Source organism: Amblyomma mixtum, chromosome 2 (assembly GCF_055824585.1).
Source record: "Amblyomma mixtum isolate Tamu chromosome 2, ASM5582458v1, whole genome shotgun sequence".
NCBI classification, from domain to species: Eukaryota; Metazoa; Arthropoda; class Arachnida; order Ixodida; family Ixodidae; genus Amblyomma; species Amblyomma mixtum.
In genome coordinates this window covers 208,719,410-208,740,154 of record NC_143013.1, presented here as the reverse complement: position 1 = coordinate 208,740,154, position 20,745 = coordinate 208,719,410, and the positions used below count along the sequence as shown (strand labels likewise).

Sequence of the window (20,745 nt, the reverse complement as noted above, 5' to 3'; positions counted from 1 at the left end):
GCGGGGTGCAATTGCGTAAGCCGTGGAGGCATTCTTACCGAGACTCTATTTAATCAGTGCAGTTGTATTCACTAATAGCTTTTTTCTACCAACCAAACAATTTGCTCATTTTATCTTCACCATATCGATTATTGTACAGAAAACATTAAGTGCGTTGGCAATGCAGTCCACTTTTCTCAAAAATCCATGTGTGTGTGTGTTTGTGTGTGCGTGTGCGCGCGCGCGCGCATGTGTGTGTATGTGTGTGTGTGTGTGTGTGTGTGTGTGTGTGTGCATGCGTGCGTGCGTGCGTGCGTGCGTTGTAGTGCCGGAGCCCACATTTCGCTGGCTGGCCTCTCTGGAAACAAGCGCTGCGCGCCCGCCGGCGCGCAAAGCAGGCCCAGACTCTCTCGGACATGTCGCGACGTGCAGCGTGACTCATCCCGCCACCGCGGCGCCGACGCGGACCCTTCCTCCTCCCCTCCTCTCCGTCGGTGCGAACTCCTCCGACGCTCGTCGCCTCTCGACCATTGGTCTAATTTGAACGGTGGCCAGTGCCGTGACCTGATTGGAGGATTTGAACTGCTGGCTGCCCCAACCGTCAGCGGTGGCTTTAAAAACGGAGCCGCGCTGAGCCCGAGCAGCAGACGGGCAGCAAAGAGCCACCACGCCGGAGCTCCGCTCGCCGCCGGGGCCACCCTTCGTCTTTGTGCTAGCCCCGTGGTGCTCTTGTCCCTTGTATCATGTAAAAGTCCTTGTACATACTTTACATAAAAGTTATTTGACTCACCGTCGCCTCGACCGTTGCCTGGCAAGGGATGCCCAGTCCCAACAGCGTGCGTGCGTGCGTGCGTGTGCTCCTAAGCCTTCACCATCCTCAGAAGCCACCACATCCCCCTGCCAGCAAGCCTCCACCCACACGCACCCTTCAGTAGCACCATCCGCCTCCACACTTTAAAAGGCCTTCGGCCACCACCCACTCAGCACCGTCCACTCTAAAGGGTCCTGCACCCACCAGAAACCACGTAGAACCGGAACAAAAACGCGACGGTGAAATCCAATTCAACGACGCGACGGCAAGGCGCTCAATGTTAAGACGAAATGAACAACCAATACTGGTAGCGCAGATTTCTCGCGTCACATGTATGAACGCCTCTGCATTATTTGTTTCTCCCTACCCCGAGTTCCGGCATCTTCACGGTCTTGCCTTCCTGGCTCGTCGTCTGGCGGAGAAGCGTGGCTCCAGAACCACGATAGCATCAGTGCGCTGTTTTCAGCATGGAAGAGTCCTTTTGTTACACTCCGTAAAACTTGGAGGCAATCAACGCCGTGCTAACTATAGGAGGCAGCGCAAATAGCACATGTGAGGTCTGGTTCAAGTTTGCTGGTTTGGTTTGGTTTCGCTTATGGAGTTTAATGTGCCAGAACGACTCATGCTTTGAAGGGCGCCGCAGTGGAGGACTCCGGATAATCTCGACCACCTGGGGTTCTTTAACGTGCACTGACATCGCACAGCATTTCGCCTACATCGAAATACGACCGCCGCGGCCGGGCTCGAACCCGCGTCGTTCGGGTCAGCAGCCGAGCACCATAACCACTGCGCACCTCCATTTGAAAGACTTTTCATCTTAGCTCACATGATAGACAAAAAGGAAAGGGAGATAAAATAAGCTTTTCAGATACCGGAGGCAGGTGTAGAAAGGTGCGTAATCGCACCCTCAGATGAGTTTGGCTTATTGGTTTATTGGGGTTTAACGTCTCAAATCAACTAAGGCTATGAGGGACGCCGTAGTGAAGGGCTCCGGACATTTCGACCACCTGGGGTTCTTTAACGTGCACTGGCATCGCACAGTACACGGTCCTCCATAATTTCGCCTTCATCGGAATTCGGCCGCCGCGGCCGGGATCGAACCCGCGTCTTTCGGGTCAGCAGCCGAGCGCAGTAACCACTGAGCCACCACGGCGGGGCTAACAGATGAGTAAATAAAACAAACAAAGAAGCGAAGGAGTGTGCAGATCTGTGATAGCTGCTGGTAATGAGTTGCTTGAATAGTGCATGCGCACGGATTGTACTTCCTGTTTTTTTAATAAACCCAGTTGTTAGTGCGTGCTTGTCCTAAAAAACCCGTCTGTCTCGCCGAATTCCTAGTTTAGCGCGTTATTTCCATCAAGAATGTGCAACCAACTAGCCGTAATTGCTGCCTTGCATGCAGTAGTTAGGAAATACCTGCCCAAAGCATTGGTAACCTGTACTCCAGCATGCAACTTTCAGTGAAGAATGCTTCGCTTCAAGCAAGGCGCTTGAGTATAGCTGTGAGAAGGATTTGGCTAGCTTTAGTGACGTAGCCCTCAATCACTGCATTTAAGCGTTTATAATGTCCACACACCAGGCCAACTAAAAAGATTAACCTACCTCATTCGTTCTTGCCTATCGTTCCAGAGAGCCAGCGTTCATTGATGAATGAAAGTCACACACGTTGAAATGAAAGCAATGGTTAATACTCACCGAGTGGCGACAACCCTGTTGATCTCTACTTCCTTCGATCTGGCCCTGACGGGGCCTTGCATCGGCTTCAAACGTAGACCTTCTAGGAGCTTTCTAAGGGGTGCTGAACGGTGAGCCATCGCGATTTTCGTCTTTGTCGTCTTTCTTACGCGCATGCACGCTCGAGATGACTTGGCATTGGATAAGGAAGAATCTGGCTATTGTTGCACATCAAGCTGTCGATACGGATGTCATGCAGGGTTGTCCTTTTTTTTTACTGACATTCGTTATTTTATGCTTTTTACTAGGGTTTTCAGATGCAGCACTGAGTGGGCTTCGATTCGTTACTGCCATGTTTGTCGAAACCAGCAGGAAAACTGTCACAAATTCATATTTTAACACGTTTTGTCTATATCACGATGTAGAGCTTTAAGCCAAAGCGTCCACACATGGGTACACGCCGCACCGTAATCGAGGAGGAGGCTGCTATGCACAAAATTCATCAATAATCAATTCATCCAAACCTCTGTACATACAACCCTCTTCCCACTTTCACTCACCCATCTCACACCAACCAATTTGTTCTTAATATTAATGTCGCAATCTGCATTCTCTTTTCTTCATTTCTAAAAAACGTTTTTGTGCATCCGTCATTCGCCGTCACTGTCTTGACCAACCCCCCAGCTAGCAGTGGGTACGCGCCATTTATCCCTTGAGAACAATAACAACACGAGGTGTGGCGGTCCTCAGTAGGTGGGTCCTCCGCCCAGGACTCCAGTTGTCCGTGCCACCCGGCATGACCTTTCGATCAACCATCGCTGGTCTTACTGGGACTCGCTGCTTCGTTGTTGGGTGTTGTATGATGGGGGCCATCTCAATGCTGGGAGAGGATCATAGGAAATTTTGCAATCTGGGTGTCTCTCCGCACCTGGTATATGTATCTTTGTATGCGGTAATGTGAATTTTGTGGTAAATAAAGAGACTAGCGATATAGTTCGTCTGTAATTGTCTCCAGAAAACAGCCTGCTTTCTGTCCAGGGAATCATGTGGTAGTGGATGTCTTGTGTTTGTACCCCTGAGGTGTTCGAGTAGTAGTCAGTAGTTGCTGTCTCGTCGGCTGACGTGAATGCGTGTTGTGTATGGCTTCGAACGATTTGGTCGGCTTCGAAATTACCGGTGATGCCTGCGTGACCTGGGGCCCAGATGATGTAATGTAGTTCGTCGCTGTGGCCACCTACCGCAGCTGCATCAACAGTACAGTCGGCCACCGTGGTCGAGCGGTCCGACGCCACACCACAGCGGTGAACAGGTCAGCGTCAGCTTAACTAGGCCCACTGCAGGACAGAGGACTTTCCTACATTCCTCCAAATAACCGTGCCCTGTGCCATCTCGTCCACTGAAACTTCCTTATCTCATGCACCCAGCTAATTTTCTCATGCCCCACTACGCCTGTCCTTTTTGGAATCAACTCCGTTACATTAAGGTACCATCGTTTATCTTGCCTTCGCATTACATGCCCTGTCCATTTCTTCTTGATTTCGGCTAGGATATAATTAACTTGAGTTTGATCCCTGTCCCAAGCTGCTCTCTTCCTCCCTCTTAGCGTTTTTAATCCGCATTTGATCCCTGACCCACTCTGCCCTCTTCCTGTCTCTCAGCTTTACACTTACCATTTTTCTTGCCACAGCTGCTGCGTTGTCCTCAATTTGAAACCCTTTCTTTACCCTAAAGTTTCTGCCCCATAGTTTAATGCGCTAAAACAAATCTGTTAAATAATTTCTTTTTTAGGTATATTGTTAAACTGCGCTTCATGACTACAGAATGCCTTTCAAACGCACACTAACTGATTGATATTCTAGGGATTTTAATATCATGGTCTGCACCCAAGTCACCGTCTGCCCTTAGCAGATTATTCTCTTACCACTTCTCATGCTTGGCTGCCTATCGCTGACTGTTGTTTCCTTTCAAGACTGCAGAGCATTGCTTTAGATTTCTTCACGTTAATTTTTACACCCAGTCTGCTCTGCCCATCTACGTCCTCGCTCATGCTATCAAATTGGACCCTTGACTTACTTAGCAAGGCAATGTCATCAGCAAATAGGATATCGGAAAAGAATTTTCAATTGGCTTTTACCCGCAGCGCTTCCCAAAGCTGTTCTCTGAATACTACCTGTAAGCACGTGGTTAACAATACTGGAGAGATCGTGCCTCTTTACCTACCATCTTTCCTGACTGGTATTTTATCACTTTCCCTGTGAAGGACTATGGTCGCTATGGAAGTGCTATAGATATTGTCACGTAGTGGTGACTGCAGTCCGGCGAACAGGAACACAGCGAGAATGTCTTCGAAACGAAACTCTTTATTCGTGCTGACTTGCGCCCGCAAAGAATTGAATCACTCGGCGGCGGCGTAGCAACAGGCGTGCTCGGCGGTCGTCGAACAGAATCCCCGCCGCTGTCGGCCGTGCTCTTTTTAAAGCTGATAGCGAGCATTCGAGATAAAGCTTAGGAAGTTACTAGAACCTTCTGGAACAAACTAGAACCGGCTCCGTCCGCATGCGATCAATCGAGATAAATCTAGGCGCGTCTTGCGTCACAAACGAAGCAATAAAGCGGCGCGTCGGCAGCCTTAAAGCATGAACAAACAAATACTACAAACGAACGCTACAAAGATCCGCGGCAATATTTTCCAGAACCTTTACATGCGCCTCTTGCGCGTCCTGGTTACGCCATGCTTGCATGGATGATGAGGTTCCGGCTGAGTAAATGCTGCCTCAATATTTGTGAAAGCTAATATAGAGAGATAAAAAACATTTATTTAAACGAGGTTGGTTGTATTCTAGGCATCGCTGTCGTCGCTGTCGGCATCCAGGAAAAGTGGTCCACAAAATTCTGATTGACTTTCGTTAGGGCGGTGATTGAAACGAGGACCTCCTGATTGCGAGGCGAGCACACAGCCCAGCTTGTGTCTGCATTGCGGAATATTATGTGTTTACGTAAAGCATTTGGTAGCTGAGCGGGTTTGATTTCCATGCAGTAGAGGCCACAAAAGCGAGTTGCTTATTGACGAATAAGGGTGAACCTAGTACATGAGTACGTCCTGGGAAAGGACGCAAAAAAAATAATAAATTTCACAATTAATTACTCCGTCTTCAAAACACATAAGTAGTCTTAAATGCCCTCCGTAATTTTGGATTCAGTGAAAAACGTTTCAACCCTTTCGTCAACTTCCTTCTAACGCAGATTAAGGGGCATCTCCAACTTCCTTTAAAAAAAAAGACAGTGCTAGAATGTCATTTGCGAACGAGAATTTTTGACTGAAAAACTTCCTTGCTGAAAAGCTGGCTTATAGAATTTTTAAAGTTGTCGATTCGATCAGCGAGTACCCAAGTAAATCGTTTGTAACCAACAGACAGTAAGCTGATGGGCTTGTAATTTTTCGAGTCCCTGAAACCCCTTTCCTTATGGATTAAGACGCCAGCGTTCTTCCAAGGAACCGGTACTCTCGAGGTCATGATGCACTGCGATTAAATGGGGCCAAGTTTTTCTAACAGCGTACTTCACACAAATCTGCAGTTGCCTAATCCAGACCAGCCGCTTTTTCTGTTTGCTTGAGTGGATGAAGCGCACAAAAGACAGCACACAGACAAAGAATAACACGAGACAGCCGCTACTTGCAATTGTTTATTGAAATCAGGACCTGCTTATTTACAGCCAGGAAGAAGCCGGGGTGGAAGGGAAGCAAAACAAACAATACATCAAACAACAGGTAAATGACATGTACGAGGGCAAGGAAGCTACAGTGGAGGGTACAAAAGTGAATCAACTCTTTCTAAACTTATCTAAAAGCACACTTTTATTATTATGAATTACAAGCGATTGGCTGCTAACACAGGAACTCCCGCTTTTTCTAATCCGGTGGGCTTCTAGGAATTCATGAGCAGTCTTATCTCTGCATCTACATAATATTCGGGTGTCTTGGAGCTTTGCTTCACAAATATTTTGCTCTTCTTTGCGACAGTCCTTACAATGATGCGGCAAATGGGACCCGGCACCATTTCCTAGCAAACGCTTATGCTCCATTAGACGTTCATTAACACATCGGCCTGTCTCGCCGAACCTTCCCACAAGCCAGCGTTATGCTATACATTACCCCCACAGCACATTTCACAAAAGGGTTTCCATGCTTAATTCCGCATTCTGACGACTTGACATGACCAGTTCCAATCTTTCGGCACAGCGATACAAGTTTTCTCGGTGGAGAGAAGACCACAGCAACTTTGTATTTCACATCTACATGCTTGAGACCATAGCCACTTTGTGGGAGTATGGAATCACAACCGGTTTGATTTTCTTTTCAGATACTTCATCACCCTCCTCGCTCTTTCTCTTTCTTTTTCACCTTCTTCAGCAATGCTTCCGTGACAGAGCTTATCACCAAGGAAGGAAAGCAAGCCTGTTTAAGCTTTTGGATTTGTAAATCAAAGCTTTCCTGTACTTTATGATAGCATGATTTCTTTAGAGCGGATTCAAGGTACATGATGGCAATGGCACGTTTCAGTTTTCGAGTGCGTCCAATCGTACGGCAACAATTCCTTGCGGGCACGAGGACGATACATCCAGCAAACACCTTCGTCAGTAATGATTATGTTGTTTAAAATCAGATAGAATATCCTGCACGGTTTACGAGTAATTCAAGGGCAATTGTTTAGTCAATATAATTAAATATCGTCAGCATATCTAAAAGTTTTGAGAACTTTGCCTGCGTCAAGCGCCCCCTATAAGGTTTTGTCAGTGCCCGCAAGATGATGTTGCACAACGCGGGAGCGACGCACGAGCCAATACATATTCCCTTTTTTGCACATACATTTGACTTTGAAAGGAAACGCTCGTCAAAGACAAATGAAACTCTAAGAGTGCTAAGAAGTTATCTATAGATATGCGAGCAGTATTTTGAAAAGAAACAGGCCGTTGGTTTCGATGCAGGCCAAGATAGATGCGATCAACTCTGCATGCGGTATAGAGTAAAACAGATCAACCACATCTAGAGAAAAAGCACATCCCAGTGACTTGTTCCCCCGCAGAAATGCAATGACTTCAAGGCTGTTCCTGACGCCAAACGGATCTTCTACAACCAGGGTGTTGAGCTGTTTTAGAAGGTAGCGGCTAACTTGGTTTTCCCAGGCACCTCTTTCACTCACTATGCACCTAAAAGGTACACATTCCTTGTGTGCCTTCGCAGTAAAGAACACATTTAAACTATTATGCTTGCAGTCCTGAATATGTTTTACGCGCTCCTGTAAACCGAGTTATTCACATGAAGAAATAGCCCGACTTTTTACTTTTCCAGGTTTCTGTTTAGTGGTCTTGAAGTTCTTTGGGATAGCCTGGACAGCTTTTTCGATGAACATGCCTACAGCAAGGCGACGAAGCCTCCTTCTTTGTCGGCCTGCATGAGTCGTATAGGTCATTGTCCTTGATAAAATCTGCGACATGTTTCGTTGGAGTTCGTTGGTGAGGTTCGTTAGTAGGTACCGTCCTGATGAGGTTGTCAACCCCGTCGAGCAAGCACCTTTCTTTCTCTTCTACAGCGTATTTGTTGAAAATCCGTCGATTCAGCGAAAGAAGCTCATGTTCCGGGATCCTCGGCTCGACGCTGTTCTTTGGGCCCTTTTTGAGGACCCCAACAATGTATCCTAGATTGTATCTACTATCTTGTCCTTACTGGTAATGACAGTGCCCTCCTTGTGTCTTAGGGCACACATCAAACTTTTGCCAAGGGGCAATTTCCTCTTGACCACTTCAAGGCTGCAACTTTCTCTACCCCCTCCATATTAAACTTCCCAATATCTGCGCAACATTGCCGGCAAGTGTTCGCTACCACTATAATTGTGTGCACTAGGCGCCTCACTCGAACGCTTGTGCGGAGCGAAGCTTCGCTGATCTATTGTATTAGAACACACCCCACTAAACCCGTTTGCGACTGGCCCACAAAAAGTATAACCCAAGAAGCCGAGGAGGGCATCATTCATCAGTGCTTGTGGATGGGCAGACACGACGGTAGCTGTTCAAGGTTAGTCTGGGACCAAGTTAAGGACAGTTTCTTTTGCTTGCCTAGCCTTTAAGGCGCTTTGTACACAGTTATGTGCAAAGCAAACTCACAGCTTTTGCTAAGAGTGTGGCCCACCTAGCAATGATTTCTTTGTTTTAGGCTAATTTATCTTTCTTCATGACGTGAATATGAAGTTTTTGTAGGCCACATAGCGATCGCAGTAAATGATATTGCGCAAAACAGTGAGCGCGGTAGAACGTAGTCTGCCATTTTTGTGTAGACAGATTTCGTTAGCAATAATAACATGTTGTTTTTTTGCGATTTCAAATACAATGTTGTTTTTTGGCAACACAAATAGATCGTACGATCCTTCGCGTGTTTACCTGTAAAATGCCGGCAATTCGATGTTGCTGTTTGCATAAGTTATGACACTTTGTACGAATTTTAGCACAGCCGTGTAAAAAATCAAGTGCGTACATGGCGTGCTAGAAAACTAACAATTTGTCCTTTTTAAGGTCGGAATATACTATTTAATTGGAAAGAGATTTGTTTTCGATGGAAAGAAAAAATGGCGTCTGAAGAGATAACCAAGCACGAGTATTTGTGAACTCATAGGTTAGAACACGCAGCGGCTCTTCATGCGGATATTTTATCTGAGCTTCTTATTTAAATTGATATGTTGCTGCTATTGCTCCTTTTCAGTGTTCCACATACTCACACTGGGTAATCGGCTAGAAACTGGTCGACAACCAGCAAGTAATGAGGAGGAAACTAGCACGCGGTGAGTGAAATGTACAGAAAAGAAAATGCCGCGATATTAGTGAGATGATCAAAGCGTGCTTCTTCCTTTACGTGTTAGTGATCCCTTACTGCGAGTACTTATGGTTTGGCGTCTCGTTCATTGCAATTTCGTTGACTGTTTTATTGAAGATCGAGCTATACAGGCATAAAGCAGCCTGCAAGGCGAGCATTCTTTTCAACCCAAACTTCTACATCTTCAGGCTTGCTGTAATGCGTGAGTGTTTCACCTCTTTGAGAAGAATACCGCTGGAGTTGCCCTTACAGCAACCTGGCCTTAGTTTGAGCAGCCCACACTTGCTATCATTTGGCGCCACCACGCTTGGGTTCAGCCACAGGTCTGCTTGTGACACTGGTCAAAATTTCTTGCTGGAATCTCATCGACTCCCTTGCTAAAGCTTTCAGTATTTTCTTTTTTATGCTTCATTATTTTTCGAATTAATATCTCTCTTTTCTCTCTCTCTCCAATCCAAACTCCTATATATAAATATATATCTATTTTTTATGATTATTATTTTTTTCTTCCTCTTCCTGCCCTTCTTGTGGTAGACTCCCCCGGTGTTCCCCTCCCGTGTGCTTTTCTTTTGTCTTGTGCAGGTGCCTACGTACAGGTGAATACCAACCTTTACCTCCCGATTCTTGGCCGATCCCCCAGTGTGGCTATGTGCCATTCTGTCAAAGGCTACAACAAAAACAACAACAATTTTCTTCCGAGAAAAGTGAACGAGAAAGAAGAGCGCGTTCTCAGGACAGCCGCTTGCCTTCAGACTCGGCGAAATGCTGCAGCAGCAATTTACGGCGGTGAGTGGACATTGTGCCGCTAACCACTGGCGCGCTAAGCTTCCGTGCCTATTTTATCTCTCCATAAAGTACAGAAGAACGGTTTGAGCTGGAAGATCACTGCGTTACTGGTATGGCTCGAACAGGGTGGCAGCAGGTTAGGGTTAATCTGAGACCATGTTTAGGGTAATTGCTTCGTCTTACCTAGTTAAGCAAGCACCACGAATTGGTTTGGTTTATGGGGGTTTTACGTCCCGAAGCGACTCAGGCTATGAGGGACGCCGTAGTGAAGGGCTCCGGAAATTTCGACCCCCTAGGCTTCTTTAAAGTGCACTGACATCGCACAGTACACGGGACTCTAGAATTTTGCCTTCATCGAAATTCGACCGCTGCGGCCGGAATCGAACTCGCGTCTTTCGGGTCAGCAACCGAGTGCCATAACCACTGAGCCACCGCGGCGGCGCACGACGATTTGTGAAGGCGTAGGTTAGTAAGCACTGCGGCTCTCAATGTCTATGCATTATTTCTTTTCGGTGGTGGTGCAGCGGAGTGATGTTGAATGTCGAATCAATGGTTGAATTCACTAACAGGCATCCATATAAGTTGTGAAGGTCTTATCGCTGTCTAATATGTGGCATTTATGCGACTAAACAAAATACACAAGAAAGGAGCTCACGGTATTATGCGTGTTTTGTGATCGATGTTTGCGTGAGCGCATTGAGCTACAAAAATATTTTGTGTAAAGACTAAAATCCTTGGGTTAATGTGAGCGGCCACAATCATTATAACAACGCTATGGCTCACATGCACAATTTCGCATACATGAGCATTAACACATTAACGATATCGCGTCATACCCCTAAGGCGGAGCTTGTTTGTCCGCTCCAATTTTTTCTTTGTATTTTTTACCAGGCGGATGCAGGTGCGGACGGTGGTCGGCTAGGGAAGAAGGATTCGCTGATCGTCTTGCGGTAAGGAGGCATAGTGCGAAGACTCCACTAGCCATTTCACTCAGGCAGCGGTAGTCGCTATCGATGCTGCTGGAGCAACGCACCGCAGTCGATCCCTAAAACATTTGCCATAAAATGATGATTGGTTTATTTATGGAGTTTAAACGTCCCAAAGCGACTCGGGCTATGAGGGACGCCGTAGTGAAGGGCTCCAGAAATTTCGACCACCCGGGGTTCTTTAACGTGCACTGACATCGCAGAGTACACGGTCCATTAAATGAGTGGGGAGAGTTGCTGCTGACGCGAGGGCTCGCGCCAGCAAAAGGGTTCTGCTGTCGGTGAGATCTCTTCCCTAATCCGTAATGCCGCTCGGCTGCTGGCCGCGGCAGTCGCATTTGGATGGAGGCGAAATTCTAGAGGCACGTGTACTATGCGATGTCAGTGCACGTTAAAGAACCCCCAGGTGGTCGAAATTTCCGGAGCCCTTCACTACGGCGTCCCTCTTAGCCCGAGTCGCTTTGGGACGTTAAACCCCAATAAACCAAACCAAAGACAGCACAGTGAACAAATGAAACTAAGTACACTACTTATCCTGCGAGTCATTTCGACGAAGAAACAGGCCCGGCGAGTTACGGCGTAGCAACGAACAGATTAAGCGGCCTTCTTGGTGTCGCTAGTGTTCCTTCGCGAGGTGCATTTATTTCGCGAGTGGACTGCGCACAGCGTGAAATTTTTCCTTAGCCACCCCTAGGCTGTCCTTTCACGGAGAGGAACACAACGCCGTTTGTGGCACCGAAAATTTCGCTTTAAAACCAAAATTTTCTTCATTCCCTCAACTTGTGTATCACAAAACAAAATGAAACAGTGCGCCAGGAATTGACTTTGCAAAATTTCTTCCGCAGTAGGGAGCTTTTGCTACGAAATAGAATTATGAATCCAGATTTTCAGCGCTACGAAGCTCGATAGCAAGCCGTCTACGTTTGACATGTGGAAATATTGCTAAAGAAAAGCGTGATGTTCGAAAAAAATTGCAGCCTATTTAGCTTACTTGGCAAAATGCAATATACGGCAGATGTAGCGCTTCATATCGCTTTCGGTTCAAGGCTACTGTTCCAAGGTCCGATATCGGCAGAGATCTTCAGGCAGAGGTGGACGAAATCGATGATGCGTACCTTAGTGGTACCGCGCTATAAAAAGTTGGAACCGCTTAAAGCGCCTTAAGAGGGCACTGCGATAGCGGTGTGTTATGGATCCATTGCACACGGATGGAAGTTGATGAACGACGACATGCAGTGTACAGCGCTAGACAAAGAATAGGTTGGGGAAAAATAATAAGCCCCTGCCCACAACATACGTATAACAGGCTTAACCCAATTCGAAAATAAAAGAATAGGCCCGTAGGCAAATTGTAATTTCACCACCGGTAGGTGGAAAAGTAAAATAAAAGGGAAAAGCTACTATAGCGGTCCACAGCCGGGGGAGCGGGCCAGAGGAGAGTCCCCTGATCTCCCCTGGGAAGTATAGCGGAAGGGATGGACAAATGGATAGGATGAATGGTTGTAGGGAATGGGTTGAAGAGTGGGAGTTAAACACATAAGTAATTGGTCGCGGTCACAGTGCCATAGTGCTCTCGTGCAGTGGCCAGCGAAGCTAATCTGTTCGCGCCGCCACGGGGTTCGAAACCCGGACGTGACGCAGTCGTGACCATATTGATTTTATTTCTGCAGATCTAGCTGGCTTCGGACACTCAGACAACGAGGTTTTTTTTTTTTTTCCAGTCTGGAAGCCTTATAGTTAACGCAAAAAGAAAAATTGATTTCGGATGATTAGTAGACTTAAAAAAAGTCGGAAGCCGTCCACTACTGCGTCCCTCCCAGCCCACGTGCAGGTTCGCGACTCTGCGCACCATACGCGACGTCCGTCGCGGATTTCGGTGACCGTCAAGCGAATTCGGAACCAACCGTAGTTGACTCACCGCTTTCGCGCGCAACACGAAATTGACGGGCAGAAAGCCTGCGGCCAGTGTTGGCGAGTCCCTAAGAAAGCTTCGCATGCCGCTTATTTGGTGTGTCCGTAGCTCTTGCCCGCAGTGACTTGAGAACTGCCAGCCAACAAACGAGGTCATTCACGCACTTTGAGCGTGATTACCCAGCTGTACCTGGGGAAAAAATTAAGAACTGAATCAAACCTGATGCTAATAATATGCTAAAAACATCTGTTGATACATAAAGAAATGAGTTTCGTCTTATCGTTTTCTTCATCGTTTTTTTTTTCTAAATCACCGAATACACGTCAGCTTTACAGAAAACGCGTCATCAAAATAATGTAACGCCGCCGGCGTGTCGTGGGCCTTTACATGCTGGAGGAAATAAAAAAAAATTCAGAACCCGGCCCACCGCTGTGCGACACACAGCCAGTGAAGGACAGCGATGTCTTCTATAATCCGGCACTTCTCGCTTCGAGGACTGTCGAAGTGCTCCCTTTCACGAAACGGGAGCCTGGAACAAAAATCGCACGGCACACTTGAGCTCCGGCTTGAGGTTATGACGCGATAGCGTGATGGGTTCATAAAATACAATACGTTTCCTTTTATGCAGCTCACGGCATGTACGAGCTTTTTACAAGGCATCTGATGTAAACTTAGGCATATTCCTCCTTGAGTGACTGTACAGATGTGTCACAGACCAGTGGACTGTTTCTGGTCAGGAATTCTCTCGGGGCTCAGCCATCGGCGAACGAAGCCGACACTGGAATTCCAGGAGTGGTATGTTCTAGAGCGGTAGTACGGGTGCGCTGTTTTTTTTTTAAAGTGGAGAATGCAGGCATAGCCGACTCGACGACGCCTGTCACGGAAGACTGACCTTTTGCGTTCCCTCCTGCTCTCCCGCGCGGCGCTCTGAGGGAGCTGAGCGGGTTCATGCGTCCCCTCTGCACCGTCGTCACCGCGTTGACAAAAGCGCCACAATGATGAGGGAGAGGGAAGAGGTATGCTAGCTGCCGGCCCGTCCAGGTTGCGGAGAGCGGTTGGGACAGTCGGGAGGAAATAGGCAGTTGAAGAGGTTGGGTGGTGTGTTTGCGGGCGTGGAGGGCCGAGTTACCGCGCCGAGGCACGCGTTCCATCGCACAAGGCCCGCCGCCGTCGAGCCATCGTCGCATCCACAACCACCCGAACCAGAGTCATCGCCGCAGCCCCCGTATGTGAATTGTCCGTCGGACTTTCTATTCTTTTTCCCATTTAACTTTTTGTATATTACTTCTTTTCATGCCCTGTACGCCTTCTTGTTCTCTGTAATTGGGTTTGTGTGTTCTTAGTATTGTTCTCTCTTGCTTGTCGCGTTTTGTATAGTTTTTCGGCTACTCCTCTGTTTGTTTTTACATGTTTTTGTGTTTCCCTGCATGCGATTAAATATTTGTTTTAAACCCGCAACCCCTTGAGTTCCTTTGGAGTACTGACGCACCGACACACGTGCACCACGCACGGGCTGACCGACCTCAAAAAAATAAATGTTGCACAACGTTCGCTTTTAGGCCACAGGGGAGCGTAAAGCGGCCCCTGTGCCTCGACGGCTTGCACCAGGCAGCCGGTTGACGGGCGATAGTTGTGACAAGATGACCTGCAGAATAAAGGATTTGATTCAATAAGACCAAACCCTTGTGAAAGACCTGCTTCCCTTCTACTCACGGCTAGCGTGCGAAATCACGGATTGCGGTGCATTTTAGTGCAGCCGATGACGCACGAAATGACCGTTCAGCCTGGCATGCGCTGGGGGCAGCGTGAACTAAAGGAACGTTGGCAATGCCGCCAATTCGTTTAGGCATCCCTTACGCGAGCACGTTGCCGGCAACATATTTGGTGCGATCCCTCCGGCAGTTTTGCCCAGATGCTAATGCATTGTCCGTGGCGACGTCTTTGCCCAGGAAGCGGCTCCTGGTGAAGGAGACCACCGAGGCACCGGGATTCAACAAGAACACCGTAATAGCTGTGGGCACGACGCTCCTGCTGGCTGCCCTCCTGATCATCTACATTGTCGGTGAGAGTGTGCCGGAGCGATAATCCCCCCTGTGCTCTCATGTAGGACCCCACTAGGAGGCAGGCAGCAGTCCTTCTAGGACTACAGTATGTCTGCGGAATCACAGCCAGATCTCAGTAGCTGATGTCTAAACCTAAACTGCATGTGCACGTCAGAGGTTCCTGACGGAGGTAAGACGGGTAGCTGCGAAATATGAATTTCAAGAATCGAAGAAACAGGCAGATTCGACAACAGGAAGCAGAAACAATTACGGACAGCACTTATGATTGCTTACGTGTTTTTAATGGGAAAGCATTGTCTCATCGACTGCTCTGTTGCGAGGTTAATTAAAGATTCTATCCTTTGAAATAACGCCCCTGCTCATTAGCATACAGGCGTAAGGAGACGCATCAGTCGGTTAACCTTTATTCTCCAAGAAGTAATGTGGTTTTGTGGCTTATGGGTTGCGTTCTTGGCTCACAATCTGAAAGTCCCTGTGTCAGTTCCTCGCACCTTAGGAAGAAGTTTTATGTTCTCTACTTTGCTGGTGACGTCACTATCTTATATATGGTATACTGCTGATTTCATGCAAGAACATGGTGACTCGTGCCACAAACGCCGGCGGACGCCGTCTTTTGGGCTAATAGGACATATAATGCTTTCACGGTCGAAAAAAGAAACTATCAGCGCAAAACAGAATTTTACGCTGTCAGTGGGCCTTTATTTTGTTTCCATTTTGAAAGGACGCTTACTGCATTCTTAAACTACGCATAGTCACTCCCCGTCGCCTCCTTGTCACGCCTTCCTTTTTTGGAAAGCTGGTACTTTTAACTGTGGGTAGAATCACGGCACTCAAGAGGACTTCGTCAGCAGGCGACGTAGCGGAGTCATGTATGCTGTCGGAGGTTTCAGGCAAGCTCGTGCCGTTGCCAGTAGTGCCTTCGGTTACGCTGAAATCATGGCCTACATTGGTTTGTTTTTCACGCGCAGACTGTCGCGGGGCTGTGGCGTCAAGAAATAACGGACGATAATGGAGGAACTGCATTAATTTAGCTTGGAAATGAACTGCGTTCAGATCTGCGATGGAATGATGCTACCTATATTCATACCATATTTATGTCGTTTAATACACGAGTGGCTGAATGCCTTCGATACAGCAAGAACAAAAAAAAACCTTTGCAGAGACCGAAGTGTAGTTGAAGCCGCACGTTTGCGTTCAGTACTGAAGCTGTGAAATAACTGCACCTCGAAGACACGTGAACTAAATGTGAAGATGCTCGCCTGGCTTTGCTAGAGTTTCCGAAAGACATGAGGAAAACCTATATTAGTGGAATCTTCACTCGGTACTCTTCGTTGAAAGCTGCAGCTTCTGTAGCTACAGTCTCATATGTTTTCCGAAAACGACAGTGAGTATAGCAGTTCAGCGCATTAATAATAACTTTTTTTTTGCACAAAGAGGCATATTTAGCGTTGTGAGTGATGTTATTTTTAAATAGGTGAACTAGGTTGACGGGCCGGTGTGGCAACTAAGATTTGACGCCACATTATCTGGCGCAACGTTCTGCAAATAAGTAACGCGTGCCGTAGCCAGCGAGTGATAACACCATGCATTTACGTTTCACAGCCGGCGGAAAACAGGAGCCGCAAAATCCAACACAAGGTAAGCCTGAAGCTGCACTGCGGTAAGGAAAGCGCAGGTAATGTAGTCGCAATAGGCCATACTGTGGGACACACGGCAGAGCTAGCACGCTGCATAAGGCTTTCTACAAGTATCAACTGTAATAAATGCCATTGCCTTATTATGTAACAATTAATTTATTCCTTTCATTTGGTCTTATGCCATTTGTCGGTGCTTCCTTGACGTAGACCATGGGAGAAGACGTCACGCTGGTCGTGGCAGATACACGCCCACGATGCCACTTACTCGAATGAATGCTTCCACGACCGTACCACGATTGCAGACCGGTACCTACGCCAAAGAATGACAGAGCGCGATGGCGAAATTTCCGTGCCTGAGTATCTTTACTGGCATCAATCTGTCTTCGCAAAGAACCTTTGCAGTGGTCGTGTAATAAAATGGTTTAACATGGTCCAAGCGACTCAGCCGGAATCGGTGCGGCGGCGGTGCCGCGACCAGACTGGCCTTGTGTACGATTGGTCGTTTTCCTTCCCCCCTTCTGTTACAGGTGTCAACCCTGGCATCACGACCAAATGAAATGCAGGAGAAATCATTTGTTACAAAATACGGCCTCTGAAGAATGGGAAACCGGTTTGGCTGAAATGCGTTATTTTCATTGAGCGGAAATCGTTTTAAAATGTGCAGTTTTTTTTTTCTTCTTCGCTTCACTTTTTCTTTACAAAGTTGCGCAGTGCTTTCAAAAACCTTCAGTGCCTGTGTTATGGCCATTTTCGCCTGTCCTTGACAATACTTCGCTTTCTGTGCCCCCATCCTTTGTCCACTTGCGCTATCGATGTAAACAGCGGAGGGATATCACTGTGTTTCCGGGGGCAATCCCTGTCTACTCTTATAGGACAATTTTATCACTATGACGTGCTCCTGCACTTGACGGACTGATGCGCTATTTTGTGCATTTTAACGCGATACTCTGCATTAGTATGAAGAAAAAGGTACAAATGGGCTGTCTCGTCAGCATTAGCTGTCACAAGTTCACCCTGGCCGAGTGGTGCTGAGAGAAAAATGCTCTATTTCGGACGTTTTCGCGAAATCTCTTTTCGCACGTTTTTCTTTTTTTTTCTAAAACACGATTCCACTCCTCTAACGAAAGGAGCCGTTTTAACTTCCAAGACAATTGCTTCTGTATCCAGGAGATGTTGCTCAATATGCGCAAAAAAAAGAAGTATAAAGATCGTTTCGAGGCTTCAAACATCGCACCCCACGGTAACTGACACTGGTAGGAAAACAAGCTCAAACGCTTCTACAACTCCTTATCCTCTTGACAAGCTTACCTTAACTAACCAACTTAACAGATGGCACGTATATTCTTTAATGTTTCCCACAAAGTTGCACAACGAACATTGAGGACCAACAATTTGATTGCGATGCAGTAAACTGTCGGGAGATTAGTCTATAACCCCTTTATTAAAAGCGGGACAGTATATACAGGTCCCAGAATTTATTTCTTCAACGCAGTCGAATAGTTTGCCCTCAAACATTGTTGTGTATGGAAACGTTTCTTAGCCAGTCGTGTTGTAAATGAAATAAGCAGTTAATTCTCTCAGATTGCACTGACAGAGTTAAGCGCAGTGTAGTGCATTTGCAGCCAGGGAAAATAACCGAGAAGGGCTGCTAACCTCCGTCAAAAAAAATTGGCTTGGAAGCTGCAAGCAACCAAGAACCAAACAACACGTTTGCACAGTGTTTACCTGTCGTTTCGAGCCACATTTTATGAACCATTGCTCTTTGAGGTCTTTTGGAGAGATGATTTTAGTTAAATGACTCTGTTACACGGAGCGGTGAGAAAATTTATTTCATTGATAAGCAGCCTTAGAGGTTTCAAAAAGATGGGTCAGCCAACCAGACTGCTTGACGCAAAATCACTGCTCGTAGAGCGAACTTAAGGTCCGATGAACTATGAGAGGACTTTTCAAAAATGACTACAGATCTACTTTCATGATTCAGTTCCGCGAGGCATCAGCTACTAATGCGCAGATGGCTTTCAAAGAGTCATGCGCGCATGCACGGCTAGCCCCTTGCGGAACCGGATCGCGGGTCGTGGTAAACCAGGAGTCATGTGCGGGCACATACCTCCCACTGCGCAGGCGCAGTTGGGTTCCGGCTCAAACGGATCACGCTGGCAAACCTTGTCATGCTATATCTCTAATAAAATGTCCTCGTTCCTGCCACTAGGTAAAACGGGCTTAAAGGAGTGCGCCACGGCGGAAGAATACTATTTGCCCTGCTTTGTCAAGAAATATCTGCTTTCGGGGAAATTTTCCAATTTATTATTGTTCGCAAGAATATCGCCCCACCTCGATCTCGGTGCTTTAGTCGACCCAAAAACGGTACACTTAACAGGAATGGTATGTCGAAGCACGTGACTAATCAGCCGCTTGTTTTCTTTTCCACTGGTCAAAAGACCCGAAGTAAGTACTCGCACTCACAGTGCATCTTTCACTCATAGGCGGTTATTGCAAAAATGAACTCAGTTTCATTTACGGTATTCGATCACATCGGAAACTTTAACACAAAGACGGGGAATCATCTGATTTCCCATATGAGCGTGCGCAAAAGTGTGTCGGTCAAACATTCTTTCCCTAGACGCCGAAGATTCCTAAAATACTGGCACGCGTCCTCGATAAAAATTTTCAGCTTCAAGGCGCTGTCGTACAGTAGGACCTTGTCAACGCTCCTGTGCATCTCCTGAAAGAAAGGAGTCGTGGGGCCTTTAACAATCGTTCTGCTTAGTTGAACCTTGGCCGCCCACGACCACGGGAACTCGGTCACGATCTGAAGGACATAGAAATTGGATCATGTTAGGAGCTGCGGCTTTCGTCACTCATTCGCCGTTCAACACATATCTATGCTTGCAGCATGCCTCGATGTTCGTGTTTTTGTTGCGAAAGCAACACTACGCGAGTCGCCGAGCCATTTCGCGGAGCTGGCGCGCCGCCGCCATTGTTGCGCGGGTGACTCAGAGGTGCCGCCGCCGTGCTCGCCAGTTGCGCATGCGCAGTAGCGGCAAATAGCCAGCGTGCCGGGGCCGCGGCCGCTGCTGCCGCGCGCTCTCCATCGCCTCTCTATCTCTCCTCGTTGCTTTCGCACTCCTCCAGGTTTAACCAGAGCCAAACCACTGCTAATTTTTTTCCTTCGGGTCATGTTTTGCATGCAGTCTACGCGGGATGACGATAGCGCTTCTGCACACATGTTGTGACCGATAATTTCATTAGAGCCGAAGTGACAGCGGGAACAGAATGGGCTCCACACAACAAATTTCTTCGCAGCTACAACGCTACGTGGCAGCGCGCTTACGCACGAAGTTGTACTGTATCTAGAGTTGAGCGTAGCTCTGCTCAGTTGCCGCATAATCCAACGCATAATTATCCAACGAGAGAACTGCACAAAAAAAAAAGTGTTTGGGTTTTAACGTAGTTAAACCGAGTAGACGTGCGAAAGCATGTGTTTAGCCTAGTTGGCTAAACCACTGGTTGGAACTGGCTGCAAGCTGATAAAGACGACGATGTGAAATGCACAGCGCCAGTGTGTGTTGCAGTGCAACACGAGGCGTGGTCGGCTGCGGCGATAGCATAGTGCTCTCGGGCAGTGGCCAGAGAAGCTGGTCTGCTCGCACCTCCGCGGGTTCAAACCCAGACGCGGCAATATGTATTTTATTTCTGCATGAGCTGTTGCTAGGCTAGGTGTGGCCATGATCTCCCTCCCATTGGCTGCAGCTTGCGCGACGTTCCTCCGCTCCGAACTAACCCGAGCTTACCATGCAGAGTTACTCAGACCTTCACGCAAGATTCTTGGTTGGGACCGTGTTAAGTAGTGCTTTCGCACTGAAATATATGGAACTGTGCATCCCAGGAGGATATGTGCACAGATGTAATAATGAGTTTGGTATGCGTTGTCAAATGATAGCCAATTCAGTGCTCTTGCGCTGTGGGTTTAGCGAATTATGGCACGTAAATGCTAGAACCGCCAGTTTCCAAGAAGAGACGCGTGAGGGAGGA

At 47.4% G+C, this 20,745-nt stretch overlaps 1 long non-coding RNA gene across 1 annotated transcript; it reads left to right on the top strand.

Annotated features, from left to right (window-relative positions):
- Nucleotides 1-2,450: 2,450 nt before the first annotated feature.
- LOC149362418 (uncharacterized) lies at nucleotides 2,451-17,269 on the top strand. Its single transcript, XR_016288212.1, has 6 exons — nucleotides 2,451-2,595; nucleotides 9,219-9,297; nucleotides 9,912-10,115; nucleotides 11,007-11,065; nucleotides 14,963-15,075; nucleotides 17,241-17,269. It is a non-coding gene; the product is annotated as an uncharacterized LOC149362418 (long non-coding RNA).
- Nucleotides 17,270-20,745: the final 3,476 nt, after the last annotated feature.